This window comes from Mus caroli, unplaced genomic scaffold, assembly GCF_978045245.1.
Source record: "Mus caroli unplaced genomic scaffold, Mus_caroli_1 scaffold_4, whole genome shotgun sequence".
Taxonomy (NCBI): Eukaryota; Metazoa; Chordata; class Mammalia; order Rodentia; family Muridae; genus Mus; species Mus caroli.
In genome coordinates, this window is record NW_028227259.1 from 69,032,757 (window position 1) to 69,044,958 (window position 12,202).

General features: G+C 41.5%; 1 protein-coding gene across 10 annotated transcripts in view; it reads right to left on the reverse strand.

Moving 5' to 3' along the window:
• Apbb2 (amyloid beta precursor protein binding family B member 2) overlaps positions 1 to 12,202 on the reverse strand; it is a 326,097-nt gene that overhangs the window by 210,937 nt on the left and 102,958 nt on the right. The gene's annotated exons all lie outside the window — the stretch shown is intronic.

Here is a 12,202-nt window from a genome sequence, read left to right on the forward strand (position 1 = left end):
CTTGGGTTTGTTGTTGTTTTCTTTCTTTGACTCTTTGAGTCTACTCTACTTAGTCCAGGCTCGGCCTCACTCCCAGACCTCCTGACTCAGCCTCGGATGGAGGACTGGGACTACGAGAATGCCATCATGTTCAACCAGACAAGAAAGGCATTGAAACAGATCTGTGGGCAAGATGGCTTAGTGGGTAAAGATGTCTGCCACCAAGTCTGAAGACCTGAGTTCGATCCCTGAGGTGCACACAACGGAAAGAGAAAACCAATTCTCAGAAGGTGTCCTCTTAGTTCCACATGCTTCCCACGGCACACACATTTCCCAGCCCCCCGTCCTGCCACATACATTATAATAAAAAGTAATTTTAAAAATTCCTCAAAAATAAAATACATGTAATTAACAAACGCCATAAAAGAAGAGATTTGGGGGATGGTAGTGGTGGTTTGGTTTCTTTTTTGGGGGGGAGACAGGGTTTCTCTGTGTCACCCTGGATGTCCTGTAATTCACTCTGTAAACCTAGCTGGCTTTGAACTCAGAGATTTACCTGCCTCTGCCTCCTGAGTGCTAGGATTAAAGGCATGTGCCATCCTACAAACCCACTCCCACCACCCAATCAGAAGGGTTTTGTTTGTTTTTTTTTTTAAAGTGGGAGATTTGTTTAGGCTTTGTAATTCCCTCCAAAAGAACTGGCCAGATGCTTAATTACCTCTTATAGTTTCCAAAGTAGTCTCAAGAAGATGCTTATGACATGAATACATTTGAAAATGAACGACCACTCCCCAACCCTGCTCACTTCCCGTTAACCTCTTTGCAAGTAGTCCTAGGCCTGGCTTCATGAGTTGGACCTCTCTGGATGGAAGCCTTCTTGTTCTTGTTGCTTTGATTGGTAGCCTTTGTTTTTAATCTAAGAGTAATTGCAAACGTGCTGTCATGCATACCATGTCCCTTCATGTCACCAAGCTTAGTACTAAGCAGGAATCTTCTGATACAGTCACTCTGGTACCACAAGGGATGTCTTTAGCTTGCCACTATGAACCCAAGGCCACAGATACTTTGCCTCTACAAAACAGAATAAAACTTTCACAACAATATCACAATGTGTCCCAAAGGGGAGTATTTTGGAATAAGGGAAGGAAAATTATTTCACAAGAGACTGTATTGGGTTTTAAAGAAATGCTAAGTTCTTTGGGGGATGGTGTAAGTGCCTTGCTTTCTGGGAACAGCGTCTTCTAACAAAACCACCACTGCAAAGGCCTAGAGCCTAAAACTCAGAAAATTAATTTTTTTGTCTTTTCATTCCATTTCTACAGATGAATTGGTGCCTTCCAACACAATCCTCTTTTGAATATTCTTCCATGATAGAATAAAAATACAACACAAAGGGATTCCTTTTTAAATTAATATGTAATTATAAGACAATATTCAACTAAATAAATTCTTATAATTTTCCAACAATATTATTTCACTACTGCAAATATTTCACTTTAGCAAAAACAAAAAGCATTTCTGTGAAAATTTTCAAAGTTCTTATTTTCTGATAGATTTATATTTAGAAATTTGAAAATAATTATAATTAGATATTACATCCATGTATACAACATATGGGCATATATACATGAAAATATTTTAATACGCATATTTAAGTAAGCCTCATAATTAGCAGTCTTATCATCATTCCTTAAGGCAATACACAATTTAATAATAAAGTTTACAGTAAACATAATAAAACCTATGATGTTTGATTTTACGTATGAGGCTACTATTTTTTAAAGATTCTTTTTCGCTCTTGCTCTCTTGTCTTCTTGCTCCAGCTCTGTCCCCTTGCCCCTTCCTCCCCTGCCATTCCCTCCCTCCTCCTACCCCACATTGGCTCATGGCCTCTACTCTTCTACTCTGAGCAAGATGGCTCACCTAGTAAAAGTTATTGCTGGGCAAACTTGGGAATCTGGGTTCACGCCCTGGATCACACAGTCACAGAGATGAAGAGAACCCATGCCCAAAACTGTCCTCTGACTTTTACACATGTGCAGGAGCACACACATGCCTGCACTGACACACACATATCACATACATATGCCTGTTCTGTATAGGTGTACATGCATGTCTATAAAACACAAAAGAAATGAGACAACGCAGACCGCCTAGACCCTAATCACTTGAAAGTTTCTTTTTAAAAGTCTCCTGAGACCCTTCTCAACTAAAAATCCATTAAAAGCAAATAAAATTGACTATTCCATGAATAAAACCAGAAAAGCCACAGACCCATCCCACCGTTCCGAGAAGTAGCTCAGAACGTTAAAATGCGACTGAACAGTGACTTTGCTTTCTCCAGATCTTTGGTACAAAGCTCAAAAGGCAAGCTCTCACTTCCCACAGAGTCTGCTAATTAATAACAATCACGCAAGGAGGTCAGACAGTCCAAATATAAGTACAAATTCTGTAGAGGGGAAAAATTTTAAATTCCAAGTCAAATTAGAAATTATAAATCAGAATGCCGCTGCCGATTCTCAGACTATTTCTGCATAATTAAAAGTGTGGTTTCACTGGATGTGAAATAATGATGTGCACACGCTAATTCTGTTCTCGATGTACTAACAGGGCTTTCTAAGTCTAGGTAGCATTTGATCCATTATCTTATCAACGTTCCTTAAGCAGGAACTCTCAAGGACTCTTGGCAACTGATCATTTTACAAAAACATCCCTCTTTCTGGGGATCTGCACGTCTAACCATACTGCGTTTGGGATAGGAGAGAAGGCCTTCTGAAATCACCCTTGACAATCAATCCCCTTCCAAGTGAGCTATCCCATGAACACATACGGCTACAAACAGCAGTGAGCAGTAACCACCTAAAGAAAACCATGGAGGCTTTCGAAATGTTCTTTGGGCGCATGCGTCTGAGCACCCTTCCCTTCTAAGGGTGTGAAAAGGACAGCCTTCGATGTTTTCTGTGAAAACAGAAAACACAAAAATTCTATATGATTCACCTCTCTTAGAGCCAGTGAGACAGCTCAGTAGGTGAGGATGCTTGACACTATGCCTGGTGACCTGAGGTCACTCCCCAGGATACACATAGTGGGAGAAGAAAAACAACCTCTACAAGTTGTCCTCTGACCAACACACGTATGCGGTGGCACATGTGCATGTACATACACACATACTCAAAACAAACAATGTAAAAAATTTATGATTGGGGGCTGGTGAGATGGCTCAGCAGGTAAGAGCACTGACTGCTCTTCCAAAGGTCCTGAGTTCAAATCCCAGCAATCACATGGTGGCTCACAACCATCTGCAATGAGATCCGATGCCCTCTTCTGGTGTGTCTTAAGACAGCTACAGTGTACCTACATATAACAATAAATAAATCTAAAAAAAAAAAATTTACAATCACTTAACATGTAAGTTAGTTCTCCAGCAACTGTACAGGGAGATATATAAGTAATAACACATTAGCAGAGCATACAGAAGCCACGAGTAACCTACGGCCTGACGTCTGTGCCCTCCTCTGGCGCTCCCATTCAAGCCTTGCATCAGATGACCTAAGAAGCATAATAAATGCAAGTATAAGCCACAAGCCCCTGAGAAATCAGTGGACCAGAAAGAGACAGAAAGCCGGTAGAAGCATCAACAACCAAACAGCAGCCTTTCCCTAAATATCAACATAAGCATCATTTATATTACTGTCACCATGGTAGTCAATATCTATGTATTGTTGATTCTTATGTCAGATTGTTCTCCTCATGCTTTCAGCACGGGAAATCTACACAGATGGGCATGGGGGACGGTGCATGACAGTCTGCTGGACTTCTTGTTTCACCTCATGATACGCAGGTTCCTGCTGCAGCAGCTATGGATATGGCGAGGGAACTTTCAGAGCACAGCCCATTTGGTTTGTGTGTGGTTCCACTCTTAGAAACACTAGCTCGTCACAAAGGACTGCACCCAGGCAGAATCCAGCTACCTAAGGACAGCTAGAACATGCACAGCCCAAGCCTCAGGCACCCACCAGCCACCTAAGGTTCCCACGTGTGGTCGGCCACGCCCATCCACACCTGGTGTTCTAACTTTCCAAGTAATTTCTGATAGCCCATTGTCCCCTAATTGACAATAACCCACAAGTTCCAACACTTTAAGGCACAGGCTCAGTATACATGGCAGGCGATAAAACACAAGGAGCACACTGGCTTATTGTATTATTTATTTCTTACTCACTTACTTAAAATACTCATACACTTTTCTAAGCACTGTGACCAAACCCTGTAAGCACTGTGGGGTTTTCATGGGATGTGTTTTTTAGAGCAACATGTAATAATGTTTGTGAGCAAAGCCAACTACATATATGAATATGCGTGGCCTATCCAGGGAGATTAAATTATGGCTCATCTTTTGTCATATTTAAGTGATCACCAAGGTACCATCATTTTTTTAAGGATTTCAATTTCTAATGTTCATAGTTACTAAGAATACTTACAGGTTAGCTATATGGAAAATTTACTTGTGAGAAATCCCCTAGTAATGTTAAGACAGATGAGGCGTTGATGAGCCGTCAACACTTCATTCTGAGCAGACCACTATGAAAATGGCATTGCAGACTCCAGCTGACCACATTGCTCGTCTATGATCACTAGGATTGAGAACCAAAAAGGCCAAAAGGGCTAAGTTCTCATTCCTTAAAAATCAATACACACTTTTAAAGAATGAATTTTCTTTAAAAGTTTTCAAAACACACACAAAAGGATATATACAAAAAGAAGTTTTAAAAATAATTTTTAAATTTTTTTAAGCTTTTTTCCTGGCTTCCTGACACTCTTTTTTTAAGATTTATTTATTTATTTTATTTATATGAGGACACTGTAGCTATACAGAAGGTTGTGAGCCATCATGTGGTTGCTAGGAATTGAACTCAGGACCTCTGCTCACTCTGGGGCCCTGCTTACTCGGGCCCAAAGATGTTATTTATTGTTATATGTGAGTACCCTGTAGCTGTCTTCAGACGCACCAGAAGAGGGCGTCAGATCTCATTACAGGTGGTTGTGAGCACCATGTGGTTGCTGGGATTTGAACTCAGGACCTTCGGAAGAGCAGTCTGTGCTCTTAACCATTGAGCCATCTCTTCAGCCCTTAATTTTTAAATTTAAATAAACAAAAAAATTACATAATATTTTAAACAAGTTAAAAATGTAAATATACAAAAAAGAAGAACTTTTAAAAATACGTAAAATGCCGACTGAGGTGGGAAAATATCTCAAGGAAAAGCAAGCAACAAAAAACACACTCAAAATTCATCCCCATGTTGCTTAAAGTATTAGGCCTAGAAAAAAAAATCAGAAGGAAAAATAAATCACATTTGAAAACATGCTGGCTCCAGAGAGCAGAACTGGAACAAGGTGACTTTTATTTTCTTCGAATTTGGGGGAAATTCTCCTTTGACGCCCATTTTTATGTCACCCGTGAGAGCAGCCATGACCAAGGAGCACAGAGAACTTCCTTGTCGTGGAAAGTCAAGCTCCCCGCCCAGCTGGGCGGCCAAGCCTTTTCTACTTCACTGTCAAAGTCAAATATAGTCAGTCCCAACAGGGGTGTTTAAAGTGTATAAAGCCGCTACAGAGGCCAAAACATAATCTGCTTTTACTGGCTACGACAGTCAGGGACTTAGAAAAGTCCAGATGAAAGATTCTTTTTCAGCTTGGATATTACTATTTACTATACCCAAGCTGTCTGAGTGCCCACAATTTTGTCCTGAATAAAGACATTGTGTTCTGGATAGACTGCCTTCAAATAAGGTCAAGATGAGACACAGGCAAGGAAGGATGGCGGGAGGCAAACCTAAAGCTTTAAGCAGGAGAAAAGAGAGGTTGGTCACTATAACTAACTCATTATAACAAGTTCCGAGGAACTTGGCTACATTGAAATTTTCTCCACAAAAAATTTTGAAACATTTTTGAAACAGTCTCAACTTGAACTCAAGACCTTCCAGCTTCAGGTTCTCAGATTCCGGGATACCCTTGTTCCACCACATTCGGCTAATGCCAAAAAGAATCCATATGCACTAGACAGTGACCTTTTAGTCATGAGTGTGGAAGCTTAATCCCACACCTCGACCTCACGTAACAACTATCTGGGGCAATCTGCCACGCCTGTGGTGACTTCCCTCACCTGTGACTGCATCATTTTTCTAGCTCTCCTGTTGGGGGGTGGGGGTGGGGGGATACTTGGTCCCAGGCAGTTCTTTCACAGTGACTCTTCATCCTTAAGAAAGCGCTGATGATTGAGAGGTAGTAACCACACCACACCCCAAGGCTAGGGAATTCCTTTAAGTTAGCAGGTAGGAGCTGGGAGGGGCAGAACCACGGCACTCAGGAACTCACAGTGACCCTGGTTACCGGCACCTACTAAGCCAGTCAAAATTCCAGCGCTGACAGGCAGGGAGCTCACGAGGCCCTGCCCCTGGCTGAGAAGCTACGGAGGAAGGGTGGTCATTTTTCTTCAGTAAGGTAGGAACTGGTAAGTTGCCCACGCTCCAGGAGATAAGCCTACACTCATTGCAAAGAGTCCTGGTTAAACGTGAATGGCCATGGACAGAGAGAGAGATGTGAGCGTAGACGGTGCACTGGAAGGAGAGAGGAAACAAGAGTTGCCTCAGAAGGGGCGGGGCGGATAAAGGAAGGCAGCTGGAAAGAGACTAAAAAACACAGGCAAAACTGTCAAAGAATACACTTGAAAAATATTTTTTAAAGCTATTGATTGTGTTTGGTGTTTTGTTTTTTTTTTTTTACAAACTTACAGAACATTTTTAAAGGGCGCTTACATAATTAATAATCACGTCCATCCTATGCAAAGCATATAGCAGGCATTCCTTGTCTTTGTTTTAAAACGAACACAAAACCTTTATTTCAGACTTTTGTTTTTAAAAGTATTTTTCAAGGATTCCTCTGTTGAATTACTGGCTTCATGTTTAGTTTATGTTTTAAAAAAAAAAAAAGAGTTGTAAAGCACGTATTTTGATTATACTATTACATTTTTAAAAGAAAATTGAGTTCCAGAAATATCAGTCCGTCCAAGGTCAAAGTTTTCCTCGGAGACGTTATCACAACAAATGCATGCTGATTGCTTTGGGAGATGATTCCAAAGTTTCCTAGCTTTCATAATTCCAAAGTTGCTGTCTAAAATACTGCCCATGTGCACCTTCGATGACTAATGATCAAATACGCTCATCAACGAGCAAATCCACAGACTCCGTCTTATCACGAGCGCTCAGAATAAAAACTGGGAACTTTTATCGTTTAAAGAAGAGACACTGAAATACACACCCATCTATCCGGGCCTGACACTGACTGAAAATACTAACCATTTCCACCCCGAGAGTCAGCATGTGTGATGCTCAAGAGGAAAACATCTTCTTGCTGCTACTGAATATAAAAAAGGGCAACCGAGTTTTAATCTGTCTGGAAAACAAGAAGTATTTCCTCGGGCTCTCTAGTGACATCCTGGGCAGAGGTCCAGTGTGCTCTCAATTGGTCTCTGGCAAGAGCCCATTCTCCCTTAAGCATCCTTCTGCCACCTCTGGTGCACAGTCCCAAGCCTCTGCTCTGCCTGGCCTTCTTCATCTTTTCCTACCATTAACTCCCAAAGCCACAATGGAAATGATCTACCAGTGGGTGATGGAGAGGACCTAAACAAATGATTAATGACCTTGGACCAGCTAACATAAATCTATTAAAAAAAAAAAAAAAAGTCCAGCCACCCTGACCTTGATTTAAGCATTTAGCTCTCTAGGGAATTAAAAACAAACAAACAAAAAAAATAGCTGGGTCTAAGTCAAGAATAAGAAAAGCACAACGGGGCTGGAGAGATGGTTCAGCCGTTAAAGGTTAGGCTCACAACCAAAAATATAAGAAAAGCACAACGTAAGTCTAGAATAGCTCACTATACCAGCAACAAGAAGGATGCTCTAAGAGCGTGCAGATGTGACTAAAGTACACTGGAGCTGGTTGGAAGGGGTACCTCCTGGCCAAATGCAGGACAGCTTGAACAATGTAAAAGAGTAATATTGGACCAGCAAGATGGCTCAAGAGGTAAAGGCACTGACGCCCTGAGATGGAGTCCCAGAACCTCCATAAGGGTAGAAGGAGAAAAATGACTGCATAAAATTGTTATCTGTCCTACACACAGTCCCAGACAGACAGACATACACATACACATGATACTAATGAATTATAACGCATCAGCACACACACACATATACAAAATAAAATCCCCATCTTGTCACCAGCAATGCAGCATCTTATTAGGCAGCCAAGGATCATGAATAAATGCTAAAACTGTTAGAGAAAGATTACTCAGAACACAGTTCTCACAGTCCAAAGAACCACTCCACAAGGTTGCCTATCTCTTTCCCAGGGGAAACATGTCCCTCCAATGGAGACCTCTGGAAGATCGCCTCATCCAAGTGAGGCTTGGCATAATCCATCAGACGATAAACGCTGTACCAATGTGTTTATTTACCTGAAATCTTAAGGTAACACTGAAACAATCAGACTGTAACTCCTTCTATCAGATGAATGTACTAGTACTTTCTAAGGCAGTGCCAGACTGTTTGTTCCACCTTCCTCACGCTGTGTCCCTTTAATACAGTTCCTCATGCTATAGTGACCCCTAACCATAAAATTAATTCATTGCTACTTCATAACTGTTTTTTTGCTACTGTTACAGATCTCATGAAGTCAATATCTGTGTTTTTCAATGGTCTTAGGTGACCACTAATGGTCAGGTGAAAGGGCCACCTGACCCCCAAAGGGGCCACAGACAAAAAAACTAAACAAACTTAGGGTGACTACTCTAGATTAAAGGAAACTAAAGAGACACCATGCAATGAAGGCTCGTGTCTGTGTCCTGATATGGATAAGGTGTTAGAAACCTTAACGAGATAATTAAGAGAGATTTTAATAGGTGTTCAAGTATTATCTATTAGTAGTGATGAGGTATTATGGGTCACTTGGGAGAATAGCTTCCTGCATGGGCGATATAGATCAAAGTTTTGAAGGCTAGAGGGCCATGACCTCTACAACTAATTCAGTCCTTCAGAATCCGTCTCTGACATTTTGAATATATATGAGGAGAAAGAGATGTGAAAGAGATACTGACAGAGATACCAAAAAAAATGAGAAGGAAATACAAAGTAAATTTGACAAAATATTAGCATACTATGTGGCAGGTTAGTTGCAACCTATAAAAGCCAGTAACCATGGTAACTGTACTGTATCCCCACACTGCATAAAGTAAGATTATAATGGAGGTCATGGATGAAAGGAAACTGACACAAATAGACGTGTGATGTCTCCTGTGTTAGAGCGATTACTCCTTTTTAAAAAAAAAAAAATCTTAACTCTGTTCTGATGCAATAGTTGAACCCTGTGGAAGAAAAGAAATTCAAGGAAAAAAAATCAGCAGATGAAAATCAGTCACAGAATACCTCAGTTTATCTCCACACATGATGAAGAGACAGTATGCCTTAAGATCTTCATTCTGTACTCTTTTTGGTGGTGAATCCTGTATATACATGAACACTTGCAATAAGCCTTCTAAAGAGTCCTATCCCATAGTGATTGGACACACCTAGCCATGGAAGGCAGGCAACTTCACTCTGTGCCCACCCTTGAATGAGCATGGAATAAGGGTGAGCACCCACGAGACACCTGGTGTAAGCAAACATGTACCCCAGTTCCACAGCTTCGAGTAGTTATTTAGAACCCAGCACACCTGAAACAGAATTTATCCCACCAGACAAGATGCCTGTTTTCCTCGATCCCTAGCCAATCTGACCTCAAAACTGCAGCATCTCCCTCCATTCTCGTCCCAGTGATTCATCTCGTCCACCTCCTCTGCACATAGGCTATTCAGCCTCAAATGATCCCAGATCATTTTCTTCAGTATCTTTCCATCTTTGGAATCTCTGGAAGGCCTTTGCCACACAGCAGTGACTGCACACTCCCAAAAACCTAGATGTGTTTGTTATGCTGCCCCACTTTAAAAAGAAAAGCACCATAATGTTGTAAAATAAAGTTTGTTATCATTTTCTACCTATCCCAGAAGAGAGAGGATCAGTCAGTAACTTGGGAATAAGCTTGTTCAAGGACACTGAATTATGGGGCTGGTATCTTCTGCCATGATCTTCTGCTTACATCCTCTCACCGACACGTGTTGTACTGTTTATACTTTATTAGTCTTCTGTCCTTACCCTCAGCACAAGGTCTTCCAGAAGGAAAAAGGCAGGGGATGCATGTGACCCATCCCCGTGCTCTCTCAGAACCTAGCATCAGTAATAACTCAGGCGCGTTGATTTCTGCTTTGAGGTGTCACCCAGAGACCATCTTTCTTTCTGCTCTTCATCCTCGCTCAGACAATAGTCTCCTTCCTCTTTGCCCTTCACACATTTCTACTGCAGTATATGCTGAGTGGCTGACCCTGGCTAAGGGGCACGTAGTAGGCACTTTAAAATGTTTACGAATGAAATGATTGCCAGTGAGACAGCCAAGCTTCTCTCTAAAGCAACTTTGTTTGTTTGTTTTAATGACTTCATTTTTATCTTTGTCACATACTGAAGGCTATCTCAAGAAACAGTGACAGAGAACATGAAGACCTGAGCACCGAATTTGGCTGTTGGAGTCTCTATTCATCTGCTTCCCTAGGTGATGAATTCTAGAGCAGCACCTCCAAATTTTAGTGCACATGTAAGCACAATGCAGTCAAGTTAGGATTCAGAGTATCTGCGTTAGACTCCAAGACTGCATTTCTTTTTGTTTGGTTGGGTTTTGTTTGTTTGTTTGTTTGTTTTGTTCTGCTTTTTTTTTTTTAAAGATTGCATTTCTAACAACCTCCCAAGACTCGCTAATGCTATTGAGCATGACCTGGAGTCTAAGAAGGCAGCACACAGATTAAAAAATGTTAATGTCATTGTCTCTGGATTCCTTCTCCTGCTCTTCTAGAATTTTCAAGTAACTCTGTGATGACTTGTGCTACCGGAAATAAAATATTTAAATGCTAAACATACACATGCCAGAGCAAAAGTTGTATGTTTGGACATTTCCATTCAGCAAGGCAACCTCTTTATTTAAGGATGTTAAAGAGACTAAAGAGACAATATTGATATATTTAGTAATTCCACTCTTTTCTCATTTGAACAGGGAAAGTAAAAGAAAACAGTAATTACCCTCAGCATACAGAGTTACCATGTACAAGCATTGCTTTTCTCGGGTTCCCTGGGAAGAGAGAGATAACAGGAGAATCCACTCAGTTGGAAGACAATAAGGAAAGGCAATGGAAATTAAGGACAGAAGAGAAAGCAGCCAGGTGCTATGCTGATCCTCTTCCAAGTGAGACAACAGAATCCCCTGGCAGCAGAAACAAAGTGTTCTTTTCGCAGTGAGCTGAGTTCCGCAACAAGACTCCATGGGGTAAATTAAGGAAGAGTTCACTGCACATCTGCACGGAAGAAAGAGGGAAATGTTCCTAAGAGTGCCACTCCTCTTCTGTAGTGCGATCAGAGCATTTCACAGGGAACCATGCCAAAGTGTGCAGCCCCTCTCCTGGGGTGGCAGCGGGTGCTACTTTACAGTCCTTGGGTTGTAGCCGGGGCAGCCCCAGCGGGTAGGCATTCCCTCACAGCTACTCCAGACACTTTCAGACTTCAGGTGTCTATGGTCCAGTAAGAGCTAAAGCGGGAAGAAGCCCTAGCCGCTCACAGTATACCAGGGACTCTTCCGGTTAAAAGCAAAGCACCCTAGTCAGCTCTTCACCGTCTTCTCACCTCCAGGTAAGGCTATCACGCAGGCTTTGTGTATTCAAACTGGGATTCCACCCACAGTCCTCTCTTTACTTTTTTTTTTTTTTTTTTTTTTTTTTTGGCCTTAAAGGAAAATTGTGAAACTCGCTGTGAAATTCCATCCTAAGGATTAAAACCAAGACTTATATAAGGCTTGCAAATGCAGTGAAGCCACAAATCATGTCTGTGGTGTCTACTCAGTGCTATTCAGGATGTGGTTTCCTATCTGGGAAGCTGAGACCCAGGAGACGTGGGCTCAACAGAAAACAATGCGTCACTGTACACCGAATTCTGAGTCTAGCTTCTTATCTAAAATAAGGAAGCATTTGTCGAGCTGGGCAAATGTGATCGCTTAAATTTTCAAAACCAGCTTTAGGCATCACCCTGAGAGG